Source organism: Lissotriton vulgaris, chromosome 9, assembly GCF_964263255.1.
Source record: "Lissotriton vulgaris chromosome 9, aLisVul1.2, whole genome shotgun sequence".
NCBI lineage: Eukaryota > Metazoa > Chordata > Amphibia > Caudata > Salamandridae > Lissotriton > Lissotriton vulgaris.
The window spans coordinates 925,832,133-925,848,392 of NC_141697.1; the positions used below are offsets into that span (position 1 = coordinate 925,832,133).

Below are 16,260 nucleotides of genomic sequence, written 5' to 3' on the forward strand. Positions count from 1 at the left end.
AGGGACAGAAACAGGTGCAGAGGAAGACGGAAACAGTGGGGAGATCGAGAAGGGTGTAAAAGGGGTGGTATCGGGAAACACGAGCTGCAGGCATCAAAGGGACGTGCCTAATGAGATGCACGACTAAGACAATAGACCGTCACGGCAAGATGAGCCTCGAGCGGGGCCATCTGCCTTACAGTGTCATCCCCCTCATCATAAAGACACTTTCAAAGGAAACGTGTCTTCCGCAAAAGTCTTGGGAATCCCAGGGTCGCGAAGCGGACAACGTCCGTTCGCTGGCTACTTGAGGGCAAGAGACAGAATGGATGCCGTATCTAAGATGGAACCCGTGGGTACAGATAGAGAAACCCACGAAACAGACGAACGGTTTAGGCTAGCACAGAGAAAACGCGTACACCCACTAAACTCGTCATTTGTGGTTCGTAGATACCAGACTCGACCATATTCGTGCGAGTCGAAAACACCACTTACGATCGTCACGGAACCTCACATGACTAGGCTTGCTTAGGCAGGCAAGAGCAGAGGTTACAATGTAACAAAGTTTATATACTTCCCCTCGACTCCGGTAATCCATTCAGGTTAACTGTGTGACTCACTGTGAGACCCGTCACGTGATGACACCTCACAGTCCGTGTTAAAATTATGGCCAACAGCTTCTATCAAGAGACATGCTCTCTTTATACATTGGCGGACCAGCTTGGTGCGAAGGGGCTATGCGGCAGTCCCTGACTAATGTGACAGGCTTGTGACACATGGCCGGTCCCGTCCCAGTCTAGACAGCCACGGGATTGGTGGTCTCTTACAGGCAGGACTTAGCTGCAGCCAGGCAGCCTCACCTCAGAATGCATGCCGTGGCGCAGCAGGCAAGGAGTCGTCAACTCAACTCCCAGAGGAGCACGGCTGTAGCCAACTCTGAAGACAGCAGCACCCAGGAGGGAGAGGGTGAGCCTACACCAGCAGCAGGTAATGGAACCTGTGCTCCCCCCCCTGACACTTAAACTTGCTCCACGTGGGCCAGTTCTAGCTTCCCCGGTCGGTTTGGTCTTGAATTCTCACAGAGCAGGCGAGGAGCGCAAGTACTCACGCACTCAGCAGGTAATGGGAGCCACAGGGATGAAAGGGTCTGCACTTAGCACCTAACCGCTCAAATGGCTTGATGCCCCACCAGCGCTTCATAGCAGATAAACGGCAGTGATCTGCAGCGCCACAGAACGTAAGGGACCCTATGTGAGACACCTGCCTGCAACTGGAATCTTTACCCCACGCCCTCCAAAAACACCAGAGAACCCCGTACACTCACCCCCCCCTTCACTCAGCATTCCTGCTTCCATACTTTCCTTCCACAAAGGACTGCCTGGGTACACCCCGTGCACACTAGGCTGCCGCAGGTGAGTGCGGCCTACACATAAACAAACTGGAAGGTGAGCCCTAGGAAGCAGTCACCAGGATAGATGCCGCCTCCCTAGGGCCTCAGTCTGTTGGCGCATGCCTAGCGAAGTGACCCTAGCATCGACAACTTGATACTATTGTAATCAGGGGCAGTGGTAATGATGCTGGTCCAACTTTTAGCATGGCCTGCAGCTTTGTCACTTACGAGCCTGTTGTTTTAGTAGGTCTGTGACAGCTGTAGCCTGCTGGTGTGATCTGGTGCTGCGGGGTGGGGCAGGTAGTGGTGTGCCAACCGGGGCTGACACCACTCAGCTAAACTCCTCAGTTATCATTTTTATTCGGATTAATTACAGTCTTTGAAATCAACAGCTTTCTGGCTGGCTGTAAAGGCTGCGCCTCACTGTCCTGAGCCTTGCCATTGCCCTGGTCTTTCTGGGGCAGTTTGCGAGTTCTAGGTTAGTGCTCTTCCATAACTGGTGACTTGCAGTCATTTTAGGATCTTCTTAGAGTTTCTCTTTTGTCAAATGGGTGTCATTTTTGATATTTATATGCTTCCATCATCTTTATTACTTGACTTTGCTTTCCAGAAAGTGTAACTCGTTGTTGAAATATCACTCATAATTACACTGAAATGATATGAATGTCACACATAGCAATATAAAACCTTGCAAGCTATATTCCATTCTCTGTCCTTCTCTCTCCCCATGTTTTAATTAAGTCATTCCATCGCTTTGAAAATAAAAATTCCATTCTTTCACTCCGACTACGTGTATATGTTTCATTTTCATTTATTTCAGGTTTTCTTCTCTGTACTACTTGCGATTTGCCTAAATAATAAAAAAAATGCCGTTCTTTCACTTCCAGTCCGCGTGCATTACTTTAATTGTAATTGATTTCACCTTTCCTTCTTTGTACTAGTTGGGATTTGCCAAAAAATAAATAAAGAACATTCTTTCACTCCACCTCCGTGCGTGTATTTATTTCACCTCTCCTTCTTTGTACCAGTTGCGATTTGGTTGGAAAATAACCATTTCATTGTTTCACTCCGTCTCTGCATTTATTTAAGCTCTCATTCTTTGAACCACTTTAATTTGCTTCCTTTCTCTTGTGCAGCTGAGGCTCCAGCATTAGAGAAACAAACGCCAAGTAATGTATAGCGTGTGCTCGGTCTGGTGACCCATGATATCGTGTATCCCTGCACTTAGCCCGAGCAGAGACCGACTGCTTCTGTCTGATCCTGCCCGGGCTAAGTTCATTCTCCGAAGACGGCCGAAGTGGAGGGGATACACGATCCTAAGGGGATACCTGATATTACACAACACCGGCCGAGATCTGTGCTCAGGTAGCTGATCTCAGACAGGAGCGTTATAGGGAAGGTTTTGCTGCATTGCAAGAGCTGCAGAGGGTCTTGTAGGTAGATCCGCTCAGCTTTCTAATTGGACTTTGCTGTGAGCGCAACACAGCCTCGCGCGCAGAGAACTAAACGAGCACCTGGCGCTCCTAAACGCGCCTGCTGTGCGAGGAGCCGAGGCTAGCGAGTGGACAAACGCCTCCAATTGGATGATGGTTGGACAAGCGCGGACCATCGGCCAATTGTGTGTTCTGATTGGTGGAGAGGTCGGCGGGGGAGTGCAATCAGCCGGGCTGTGTGCAGGTGCGCACGCGTCAGACGCCCGCACCTTGATGGAGAAGCGAGAGCTGAGGGGACTCGAAAGCAACGTCTGAGAAAACTTAGGGTAAATAATGCGCGTTAGTTGTCAGTTTTGGAAGTGAGGGCAGGGCGTGCGGGTTGTTGTATTTTTTGGGAGTAGGTGAGTTCAGCATTGTCGCAGTAGACACAGTGGATAAAAACTTAATTTCTCTATTTTCACCGAAAGTGGGGGCTGGAACGCTCCTCGCACGACATCTACATGGACCCCTCTTATACTCTTTGCCTCCTTGAACAGTACTTTAATTGAAAACTATTTAGAGTGCCTGTTTGTTCCCGAGAAGTGTTGGCACTGTCTCTGCCCCCCCCCCCCAGGCGCGCAACACCCATTGAACTCACCGGTCTGCAGCCCCCCCCCCCCCCTCGTGTGTGTCAGCCCGATCGTTTAACAGGTCTTTAAAAGACCATTTGAATGGTAATTAGGCCTTGCTGTTGTTTCACCCCTTGTTGGAGGCCCTGCAGCTCCACTCTGCATACTGATTAAAGGTTCAGCCCCCCCCCCCCCCCGAAATATTTTCTTAGCCCCCCCCCCGAAATTTGGCTCTAGTTGCGCCTCTGCCCACCCCACCCACCCAATTAAATGTTTCGCAGCACTGCAGTGCCCGTTGCCTTTGTCCGGCGTGACAGCACGTGTTGAAACATGAATGAACCAGTGGGTATTAAGAGCTGTTTGCCGGCGGTGTAGTTTTACTTGAAAGTACTTTAAAAAAATTTTTTTTTTTACTTTAAGTCGCGTTTTAAGCAGAGGGAGGGTCCCGGCAGCAGTGACCCTCGGCGGTCCGGCCTGTAGATACGTTCCAAAGGCTACAGTTCAAGGAGTTATACGGATACTAAAACGAGATTATTAACAAAACCTAGAGCCAAGGATAGTTCCACAAAAATCGTGGCCACCTACCTCAGCCTGTGACTTCTCGGACACTGATCCCGGCCATAGACTCGTAGCTACCAATGCTGCTGCAGTCTGTGCAGTGACACCGGGGCCCACTGAACCGTGGTCATTCTGTACTATTCAAAATATGACAGAGGATGTCTTCTCCTTGTTTGCACCAGGGCCAGTGGCCCCCTTACTACGCCAATGGCTCTAAACCTACGAATATCGGCTATCAGTAGTTTAATCTTATTTGATGAATAGAGGAACAATGGGATTACAACACCCAGAATACATTACATTGTGTCCTGTCCCAATGTCAAGGCGGAAAACTGTTCATGAGCAGTGAGATGGACAAAGCCCGAATTTCCCATGTAGCAATGTTATCTAACCCCTTTCTCCAAAAACAAAAACAAAGGGAAGTGTTAGCCCGGTGCCCTTGAAGGGCTTCGCGGGAATTGTTTGTGTCTGGGCGATATCTTGTGTGACCCCATATATGTTCATGGATAGTTAACTGGAGAAACCTCCTGTCTCCCTCATAAACTACATTTCCTGTTCCTCATTCGGGCGTTAAAAAGAGCAAGGGGGGGGGGGTGTAAGAGCGGACCCGGTGCACCCGTATTTTGGGAGCTGCGAGACCCTTGCCTGCGTTTTAATAGAAATGTCTCCTTGCTGCTGTGGGGGGGGGGGGGGGTGCTGCACTGGCGTAACTGTAAAGGTTGTCTTCACCAATGATACGCTGACTGCAGATTGTGCTTTCAATGGTATTTATTGATAATAACATGTGGTTGTTTGAGGAGCGCCGGCCGGCGCTGCCGTCTCTCTCAGTCCTCGGCACGCAATCTCAACCTGCGCGCGCATCGCCGCCAACATGGCCGCCGCACGTCATGTCTACGTGACGTGCATCAACTAGTGCGCACACTACATATCTCCCCCTTTTACCAAACTTTAATGAGTCACTTACAGTTCAGTGTCCAATTCGAAGTCTCGAAATCTGGAGGGCCTTACCACCTGCCTTCCACTCCTTGTAACCCTGACGGGGTTCTCCGGAGTCCCTTGGCTCTGCATCTCAGTGCTTTCCGCTCCTTCACTCGTAGGCCCACCCTCATTCATACTTCTACCCGGCCAGTCCATCTCGGTTCCTTGACTCCCGCTCGCTTCTTCGTCTTCTCGTACCGTCCCGGCACTTACTCCACCTTGCTGCTCACTTGCACCTTGTCTCCTCTCCATATTCGAATCGTCCATGTCTTCCCATTCCGTTCCAGGTTGCTCCCAGATCAAAACCTTGTTGCACCTGGCCATGCGGTCCTGGGACCACACATTTCCATCATTCAGCAGGGCCGCTCGATCATACACCTCCCTAACTTGCATGGGTTTGCTATATTTACTGTCTCCTTTCTTCTGCAGAGTGGCTAGTTTTACTCTTACCCACTCCCCCTTCTCCAGACCTGTTCCTTTCACATTCCTTCGTTTGTTGTAATGGTTAGTGTAGATGGTTTGCGCCCTTTCTAGGTTGGCCCGTACCACTGCGGGGGACCACTCACTGGTGATGACCTTCTCCTTCCAAATCCTGTTATCATGTGTGAAGGGTTCTCGCCCTCTCAATATCTGGAACGGGCTGTACCCCGTGCCAGTGGGGGTGATTCTGTAAGCCCACACCATATTCTCTAGTCCTTTCTCCCAGTCTTTGTTGCTGGTGATTGCGGCTTGTATGGCTCCCATCACCACCCTATTAAACCGTTCCACTAAGCCATTTCCGGCTGGATGGTAGATCGCCGTGTGTTTGATGGTGATGCCGTTCCTTTGCATAAATTTGCTCCACTTTTCCGACGTGAACTGGGGGCCGTTATCGCTCAGAATGGACTTGGGGATTCCTTCCCTTGTAAAGGTCTCTGACAGGAACTTTAAGATGTTCTCTGTGTCCATGGTCTCATCCACCCTTAACTCCGGCCACTTGGAGTATTGATCCATTAGAACACACACATACTTTTGTGTGCCTTGGTCATCTAGGACAGGTCCTAAAATGTCTATAGATAGCTCTTCCCACGGGTTCGAGGGGGGGTCGAACTTTCCTAACGCTGGTCGCAGGGGTTTTAGGGTCTTGTCCGCTCCTTGGCACTGTGGACACTCCCTGACATGCCTTTCCGCCCTTATGCCCATGCCTGGCCACCAGTAGTTTTGTTTGGCTCTTGCTTTCAGTTTTCCTATGCCTAAGTGGCCCTCATGTAGCAGGTCCAATAGCTTGGTGATGAGGTTCCTTGGGGGGATCACTTTGTCTCCTCTGTAAGTGAACACCCCTTTGTCTCCTAGCGACAGTTCTTCCCTTACTTCGTAGTATGGCTTCATACTCGCACTCACATGTCTTTTGTCTGGCCAGCCTTGTACGATGTGCATCTTCACTTCCTTCATCTTTGTGTCCTCCTTGTATGCCTCTGTCCATTCCTGATGGCTGATTAGTTTCTCCTGGTCTTCTACGAGAGCTACCAATTCCCCTTTGCCTGCAGGGTCTTCCTCCCCTGGCTCCATGGCAGCTGCTCTACTCAGGTAGTCGGCCACTCGGTTCCGGTTCCCGGGGATGTACTCCACATCATACCTGAACTCGAGTAATTTCAGAGTCATTTTGGATATCCTGGGAGTGGCACTGGCATGTCCGCTCGATGTTAGCACTTTCACCAGCGGCTTGTGATCTGTCTTGAGTAGGAATCGGGTACCCCATAGGAATTGCCAGAATCTCGTCATGGCCCATACCACCGCCAGCATCTCCTTTTCAATCACGCTGTACTTGCTCTCGGTATCCGTCAGTGCCCTGGATGCGAAGCTGATCGTCTCCATTTCTCCTCTTCCTCCTGCATGAGTACGGCACCCAGGCCCTTGTCACTGGCGTCGGTCGTGAGCACTGTGGCGCCCTGTGGGTCATATCCTTTGAGCGGCACGGCTCCCGTGACGTCCTTCTTGATTGTTTCGAACTCGGATTGAGTTTCCGGTGTCCACTGGAATGCTGTGCTCTCCCTGGTCAGCAGTCTCATGTGATGGGTCTTCGAAGCAAAGTGTACCACAAACTTGCTGTAGTACTCCGCCATCCCCAAGAACGACCTGACCTCTTCCTTGTTCTTGGGGGGCGGCGCTTCTGCGATTGCTTTGACGTTTTCCGCCTTGAGTGTGATGCCCCGCACTCCTATTTCATGGCCCAGATACGTCACCGATTCCAGGCCCAATCGGCACTTTGTCCACTCTGCTGTGAGGCCTTTGCTCTCCAACGTCTGTAGCACTCTTCCAAGCTTCTGATCGTGGTCCAGTCTGTCGCGTCCCATCACCAAAATGTCGTCCTGGAAATACTGGACGCCTTTTATGTCTCTGAACAGCTGGTGCATCATTTTCTGAAATACTGCGGCCGCCGAGGCCAGCCCAAACGGCATGCGGCAGAACTGGTAGCACCCGAACGGGGTGATGAAGGATGTAAGGCTTTTGCTGTCCGGGTGTAGTGCTATTTGGTGGTAGGCTGAGGTCAAGTCGATTGTGGAGTACCACCTAATTCCTCTGGTCCTTGCCAACATCTCCTCAATCCTTGGGAGGGGAAATTTCTCTACGACAATGTTCTTGTTCAGTTCTCTCAAGTCCACATAAAGCCTGACCTTCCCATTGGGCTTCATGACCACCACCAAGGGCGCCAGCCATTCGGCGCAGGTGATCGGTTCAATTATACCTTTTTCTCTCCAATTCTTGGAGTTCCGTCTGGACTGCCTCTCTTACCGCTATGGGGTACATTCCTCACCTTGTGGGCTACAGGGATGGCTCCTTCCTTGAGCACGATCTTGTGTTGGAATTTCTCCATCCTTCCTACTGTGCCTCCGAACACCTTTGGGTAGTTCTCCTTCCATTTATTCAAGTCGGGCCACACCTCCGGTTCCGTGAGTAATATTTGCTCCTTCCCTCCTGGGTCCAATTTGATTCCTAGATCGCCCTGGTCTAGCCACCCCAAGACGGAAGGTCCCCTCTCTGCTATGTACAGCTTGCACCATGCTGACCGGCCCCTGAAATCGAACTTCAAGCGTCGGAATCCCACCATTGGGATGCGATCACCATTGTACGTGACCGGTCGAATGTCTAGTTTCTCCAACTCTGGGCCCAACTTGGTCAGAACGTTTCATCCCACACGGCCCGCTGAACTATGGTGTAGGGAGAACCTGTGTCTGCCACAACGCTGATGGTAATTCCACCCATTGACATTTCCAGTACGGGTTTGGTTGACCTCTTCCCTTCCACGCACAATACCTGGTCGTATATGCATAGAACGGTGACCACGCCTTCCTCTGCAGCCTCTTCCTGATCTTCTTCGCCTTGGTCGACACATTTCACTACGCCCTTGGATAGCTTCTTCCGGCACACTTTCTCATAGTGGCCTATGATACCACAGTGCAGGCACTTGGCCCGGCACGCCGGACATCTTCTGTTGTGTGCTTCGTGGGACCAACTTCCGCACCTATAGCACGTTTTCTTGCTGTCATTGCTTGCTTGCTTCCCTTGTGGACCTGAATTCCCCTGCCATCTGTTGGCTCCTCTGGGTACAGGATTCTTGCCTCTCTGGTCTTTGCGGTGTTCCTCCTCCTGTATCCTGTTCACCATGGTTGGGGTTGCTATGTCTTTCTTGGTCGCGTCGGCGCACCTCCGTGCGAGTTCTGCTCTCTTGACGATGACCATTACGTCTTTGAGTGTGGTGTCACCACTTGCCCATAACTTGTCCTGTACGTTCGTGCTAGTAGTGTGCATTACTATTTGATCCTTGATAAACTCGTCTTCCCAAAGTGCATACCTGCACGTGGCCGCCAGCTTCCTCAAGGCCGCTACGTATTCTTCTATGGACTCTCCGGCCCGTTGTTTCCTCTGCTGGAAATTGAATCTGTCGACTGACACACAGATTGTGGGTCGATAACGTTCATCCAGGTCTTCAACTGCGTGGGCATACACGTCATCATCGGTACTTTCTCTCTGCTTGGGCACCAGGCTCTTGTAAATCCTGAGTCCCTCCGGTCCCAAGTTCAGTAACAGAATGCGTTTTTTCATTTGTGGAGTGAATTTTTCCTCATTCTCATCCTCCAGGACCCCTATGAAGTTATCTATATATTCTTTCCAGTCCTCCCACATCATCAGTGGATCCCCAGGTTTCGGTAGGAATTGCACTGGTGCAATTGCATATCCTGCTGGTGTACTCATTTTCACCTCCCTGGTCGCTGTTGCTTTGACGTCTTTGCTGGTGGGACTACCTGGGGTGCTGTCCTTCACTTCTGTGTTGGTGTCCTCCTGGGGACTGTCGGTGCTAGTCCCCACCTCCTCCTCTTTGGTAGCCAGCGCTGTTCCTCCCTGACACGATGTCACGGGAAATTTGCGCGCTTGGCCTAGCTGCTGTGGGGCGTCTGTGCTGCCTCTCTGAACTCTTCGCCGCCTCTGTGGGTGGCTGCGGCTCTGCCACGCTCCTCAAACTCGTCGTAACTTTGGTGTGTCCTGCCGTGTCCCCGTGAGCAGTCGGGTCAGCTGGGCTGCGCAGGGCAGATCTGTGCAAAGATCTGGGTGGGCTGGAGGGCTGCCTTCCCTGTTGCTGCCCACGTGGAGGGTCCGTTTATTTTTTTTCTTTCCTTGTGTCGTCTGGCTGGCAATCCCACCCTCCTCGCCACTGTAAAGGTTGTCTTCACCAATGATACGCTGACTGCAGATTGTGCTTTCAATGGTATTTATTGATAATAACATGTGGTTGTTTGAGGAGCGCCGGCCGGCGCTGCCGTCTCTCTCATTCCTCGGCGCGCAATCTCAACCTGCGCGCGCATCGCCGCCAACATGGCCGCCGCACGTCACGTCTACGTGACGTGCATCAACTAGTGCGCACACTACAGTAACGAAAAGTGAGGGGGCCTCCCTGCACGTTACTTAGGGGGGTCCCCTCCGGGCTCAATCAGGAGCTCTCCAGGCCAGAGTTTAGTGCCAAGGGGGCCCCTTGGAGCTAGGGGCCCCCCGCACCGCGTGGGCTGCTGCGGGGGCCTGTGTTACGCCCCTGGGGGGCTGGCATCTCTCTGTGCGCACGCACCGAGCGGCCCAGGCAGGTAGAAGTGACGTCCTAAGGCATCCTTTTAAAAGTGTCCCGTCTCCCAAGCATAGCACTCCTGACTCATCCATTGGGGACTTGTGGGTGTATGCGAACCCGCAACACACCGACGACGCCATTTACTTAACTCGTTTCCAAAGTTCTTGACTTTGTTCTTGGAGCCCCCCCCCCCTCCCCGACATTTAGAATTAGACTGCTTAAAATATTTTTTAATCGACGCACCTATTTCCACGGTATACTAGTTCGCGCCTCTTTTCTTAAGTGTACTGTTTGTAAAGCATGCATTTTCTTTATAAATAACACCGTCAATTACTATTAAATGGACATATTTTTGCTAATAACACAGTATTTGTCTATTGCTGTACTTTTTACGTCAGTGTCTTTTATTTTATGGCCTGGTTACACTTTTTTTCTGTTCAAGAAATCACACAATAGAAATGAGGAAAATACAGAGAGTCGTTGAGGTGAGAAGTTGCAGACAACACCAGCAGCACTGGCAGCACTTCGTAGCCTTCACACAACCAAAATGCGCTTGCACCCCTCGGAGTAGGTCTCGCGCCCCTCTCTCAGAGAATGATTGGCCGGACTGTCACAGGGCTGTAATATGTCAAAGTATGATAAACACGAAAAAAATAACTGTGGGTCTACAAAAAGTCTATGTGTGTCTTGATAGATCTATGTGTCCCTAAAGTATGTTACCAAGGCACACAACAGGATATTGCACGGTGTGAGAGAATATCCATCAGTTACTCTTTCTTTACCGCCCTTTCATCATGTGGACCACTTCACAGAGTGGAAGAGTCCATGTTGTGGCCACCTCAATAGATATTGAAAAGAGATGGCTAACCCTATTGATATTGGGACTCAGGGAGTTGGTGGCTGGTATGTGTAGGTAACCTACTTATTATTTGCTAAGTAGGTCCTGATGAAGCGGTAGATACCTGCATGGATCTGTAATATCCGCAGAAACATGTCGACCATAACATCTAGTCAGTAGCTATTTGTTTAACCTACTGACCATTTGCACTCTTGTGTTTTTATCCTTTTGGAAGTGGACGGCTCCAGAGTAAAATGTTGTTTGCATTCACTCTCCAATTTTAAAGAGCACTTTTCTTTTTTCACTATTTTTCTTGCCCTGCTTACAGTTACCAACACATGTTTCTTGTCTGGGATCTTTTTTTGTTTTTATTTCCTGGACCCGGTTTTTTGGAGCCTGTGCACAATAAATCTGAGCACATGCAAGCCACTGCTGGTACTTGTTTTCATAAAGCCAGAACTGATAATGGCCTTCTTGGAATGCTGTTTTGTTGTATTCTATATATAGTTTTAAGATTTAATTCACACTTAATTTAGGAGAAACGTGACCAGTATTTTGAAACACTTACTCTTATAAACATTATGGCATAATATAAATACGAGATGGCAGGATTATTTCATATAGACATGACATCCTACAACCTGACAATGTGGTCACCGTCCTATACATCTATTTTATTGTATAATTTAATAGTTAAATACTTTCTAAAATGGGTGTCTGGCGGCAAAGGGCCACTATCGTAGAAGTAAATTAAATCCAAACCTAGAATGGCCTCAGATTTGGTAGAAAAGGTGCATCATGCAATGTGACGGCCATCTTGAAATTCTGTTTCTTTGATTACATGAAAAATAGTGTATCATTTCAGGATGGCTGTTACCTTTGCTTTGAGATGCAATATGATGCCATCAGTGCTTCAGTAACTTAGGATATGTCACACATCAGGAGTTCAGAGGAGACTGAATGCGGCTGCAGGGAGATGCATTGTCGGATCTGCTTCACAGGACCACAGCTGGGCTGGCAGTGCACCGTTAGACCCACTTCCATGGGTCCAGGACTGGGGTAGCACTACTAGGGGATAGGACTCACAACAGACAGCCTAGGTGCTTGGTTCAAGGTGGGTAGAGCCTCTTCTGTCCATGTGGCTCTGTTCCGGACTGTTCCCATGAGGCACAGGGTCAGACTGATTTGCATATGGCCATGTCTGAACTGGGGTGGCTGAGTGAGCTAAAGAATGATGATGGATTAAACCCAGATCAGTTGGCTGGGGGTGAGTGCTTGCAATGTTCAACACTCCGTCCATCATCCCCTTTGGTTTTGCTTTTGTTTGCCCTAAGTTGGCAGGGTATGCCCAGCCGTGGGTCACTTGCTCACTTTGCCACTGGATTCGAGAGAGCCTGGCTGATGAGGTTTTGCTCTGTTCTGGAGACCAGCCAAATATCCCTTGGGGCAACTGGTGGTCGTGGGTTCAAGATGCAGGTCCAGTACTTTCACTTGGGCAGCAGAGCAACAGAGTAGCAGTACGTCTTGCAGAGCAGTGCAGCAGTCCTTCCACATGTTCAGAGGTGTACTGAAGAATTTGGCAGTGGGAAGTCTATTATTTATACCTAGTGCCCACTTTGAAGTAGGAGAAGGATCTGGAGGTTTCCGGCCCCTGAGGAGTCTGTAGCTTCCTCCTCCCCAGTCCTGGCTCCAGCTTGTCTGGGGACACAAAAGACTAGTTTTAAACGCTTTGTGAGTGTGCTTAGGTAGTTCCTTGGTGATGGGCAAGTGTTGTAGGTGACAGCTCCTCCCCCCTCATCAAGTCTGAAATGGCCGATCCTACCAACACCTTTTCCCCGCTTTGCCTCACTGTCTCGAAGCAATGCACAATGACCAACTGCCAGTTACACCTGGTCAGGTGATCCAGGTGCAGACACCACAGTAGTTGGGACAAGAAAATGACTACTTTTTGATAGTACTGTAGAGGGGTGACCCGCCGGTTTAGCAGGCCCAACAAAGGTTGCACAGCCGTATGTATGTTGGTATTCCAAATCGTACACTTCCACCATAGTAATCCAATTTGAATCATTTTATTTTCTTTTGGTTTCTCAAGTTCATCCATTTTTTAACCATCACGTCAAAAGATCCAACTTTTTGTTTTTTTTATATTTCGATGTATTGCCCATCCAGGCCTATATAGGAACATTTCAGCAAATTTTCAATGATTCACCAGATTCGATGTACATCATACTCTATGCGTTTTGGTTTAAAAATAACCTTCCTCAGGAGTATCTATAAATAATAAAGAATATAAACCACACCATTAATTAAAACATTCTTATCCAAATCGTTTCAATACATGCCAAACAATATATATTTATAGTGCCATGAAATCCAACACCCCTGACCCCACCTAATACTTGCAAACTTCAACCCAACAGTACAACTGATTGTGTGACCCTCGAGTCTGCCCTCTAACATAACCATTGCACACTATTGTACATTAACGTGTGCTTTCATTCTACCATCCTTAAGTGAACCGTCCCCCTAAAAAATCATCTATGCACCTCCAACCATCTGTCCTATTTAGAAACAACAAAAAAACCAAACTACACTCCTTCCCTCTGTGCGATCTTGCCACCTTTCCAAACCCCCCTGCATACCTGATGTTAAGAATCACAGCGTTTCTATCCCCTCGTCCACGCTTGTGGTTCATTTAATTTGGCCGTGCTACTCGTCCCGTATTCAAACTGATATTACCCGCCCCTCCTCTCAGGTCATAGGTGCAAGCTGTCACATGTCTATCCTCCCCCAACCAATCCCAGTGTCTCCAGTTGTGTTAAATTAAAGTGGTGCTCGTCATACTCCTAAATACCACAAACAGACCCCCCAGTTAACTCAAATATTGTGCCCATAAACAATGCGTGCTTCATATCCAATTACAACCAGTCCATATAGATGACTTCTCTATTTCTTGAACTTGGTGAATATCTTTCGACGTGAAATGCGATGTTCTCCTTTTTATCTCTTTTTTGATTGTGGCATTTTCACGATTGGCGACCCAAAATCCTATTTTAACATTGATGGTGGTTTTAAATTACAATTCTTTTGAGACCTAACTCTACATGCCGTCCTGCTCTCAATTAAGAGCTTTCCTTACTAAATTTAATGAGGGAATCAATGTCATCCTATGGGAGTGGTAGGCCCTGCAGTAGTGAAAAATAAATTTCGGAGTTTTTCACTACTACAACATGTAAAACTTAAAAGTACACGTGAAACTATTTAAATTGACTGCACCCTGCCCTATGCGCAATTTAGGGATTACCCTAGGGGTGACTTTTTTAAGTATTAAAAACTAAGGTTTAGGCCTCAGAAGAGGTTTATTTCGCCAGGTCAAAATGGCAGTCTAAAACTGCACACACTGTCTGTAATGGCAGGCTGGAGACTTGTTTAGAAAGGGCTACTTAAGTGGGCGTGTCACTCAGTACTGCAGGCCCACTAGTAGCATTTAATTTACAGACCTTTGGTACATGCAGCAAGACTTTATGAGGGTTCACTGACCATATCGATGTAAAAAATATAGATGTAAAAATTATAAAATGCAAAACATAGACTCCCTATTCTCAAACAGGTAAGTACGTAAAAAAATATTGGAACAAAATATTGATTTTAAAAACATAGTTGATCAAAATAGATTTATTTATATATATATATATATATATATATATATATATATATATATATATATATATATATATATTTACAAAAATAAAGTAGATTTAATATACATTTTAAGAAATAAACATAAAAAGTTAAACACATAGATAATATTAAATATATATGGACATATTAACTTTTAAACAATTAAACTATTTATTTTATATTTTAAAATTGTATAACAATTTACAAATGTGTGTATATTCCAAAAATATAAAATCTATAAAAAACATTCTATTTTAAATTAAAATGGTAAACTATTTAAAAAGCTTAACTTAAATTTACCACCACAATCAAAGCAACAGAAGGGAAAGTGTTGGATAGGGGAGGGGTAAAAATTACTATTCTCACTCTAGTGAGTGCAATAATAGGGAAAGTGTTGGTTAGCAGAGGGGTAAAACTTACTATTACCACTCCAATAAGTGCAGCAGTAGGGAAATATTTGGATAGCGGAGGGGTAATAATTACTACTACCACCAGCCCCTCCATCTCTGCTGCTGCTGCCTGGGGACTTCAACCCCACAACCCACCGCGCCTGGAGGTGCCAACGCCTGAGGGAAAGCACCCGGAGGCGCTTAAAAACAGCGTGGGTCTCCCGCAGTGAGGGAGCCTGCTTGTCATTACCCCCTCATGGGTCCTCCCCGTCCCAGTCCTTACCACGTGAGGCAGTCCTGCCTCCACCCAGCCAATCAAAACGCCAGAAATCCAAAGGTCGAAGGTGACATAAGCCCCTCCCACCCACCGCCATGCCTGTTTTTTTTCTGCTCCGACGGCTGTCGGAACGCTGGTGCTCCCGGTTCCTGCCTCTGTTCCTGTTTGCTTCTGGGTGTTTTGGCGGTGCCGTGAGTGTTTCGTTTGCATTTTTAGATGCTTCTGTTTATGGTCTTTTTATGTTTTTACCGGCGCGGCCGCTCCGGTCCTCCGGCCGGCCACGCTCCTGTTCTGGGGTCAGGATGCTCCCCGTTCATGTGCTGGGGCGGGGAGCCCTCCTGGTGTTCTGGCCCCAGGTCGTTCCGGCGCTGGTGCTTTAGTGCAGTGGCCGGCCCCTGTGGCCATGTTCTTAATATGTGGCTGTGGGTGGAGACTGCAGGGCTGCCCTTTTTTGTTTAATTTCTGTTCTCACATGTGAGATTACTGTTTGGGGCAGTGTTTCCTGGGGGTTGCTGGGCACTTCCTTTCAATTCCACCACCGATGTGTGTTGGGTGTTTTCCTGGTGCTCGCTTCGGCAGCACATATACTATGCTTGGAACGTTACAGAGTAGATTGGCATGGTCCCGGCACAAGGATGACATGCATATTCGTGAAGCGTTCCATATATGGGGTTTACTCCTTTACTCGCCATGTTTGAGGGGACTTCCTCTCCGGTGCATCCTCGGAGCTGTTGCTCTTTGGTATGTCATATGCCTCTGGTGTCACGGGCTATCATGTGCTGAGGGTTCAAGTCCTGCCTATGCTGTCAATGTGACTTGGGATGTTCATTTTCATGCTGTGCTTTGGAAATTTGCATTCTCTTTGTCCACGTAGCATTTTTTGCAGTTTTTCTTGGACTGTTTTGCGCTGTCTGCGCTGCTGGTGCATGCGGCTATGCCATCATCTCTTGTTGGTGGGATCGTGGACGTTTTTCCCTGTTGGGGTATACATTCGGGGATGGTCCATGAGATTTCTGGCGTTTTGTTGCTGGGTC

The 16,260-nt window shown here is 48.3% G+C and overlaps 1 non-coding gene across 1 annotated transcript; it reads left to right on the plus strand.

Moving 5' to 3' along the window:
- The first annotated feature begins 15,789 nt into the window (after positions 1-15,789).
- On the plus strand, positions 15,790-15,896 carry LOC147692535 (U6 spliceosomal RNA). The gene has a single exon (XR_015300259.1). It is a non-coding gene; the product is annotated as a U6 spliceosomal RNA (small nuclear RNA).
- The last annotated feature ends 364 nt before the right edge of the window (positions 15,897-16,260 follow it).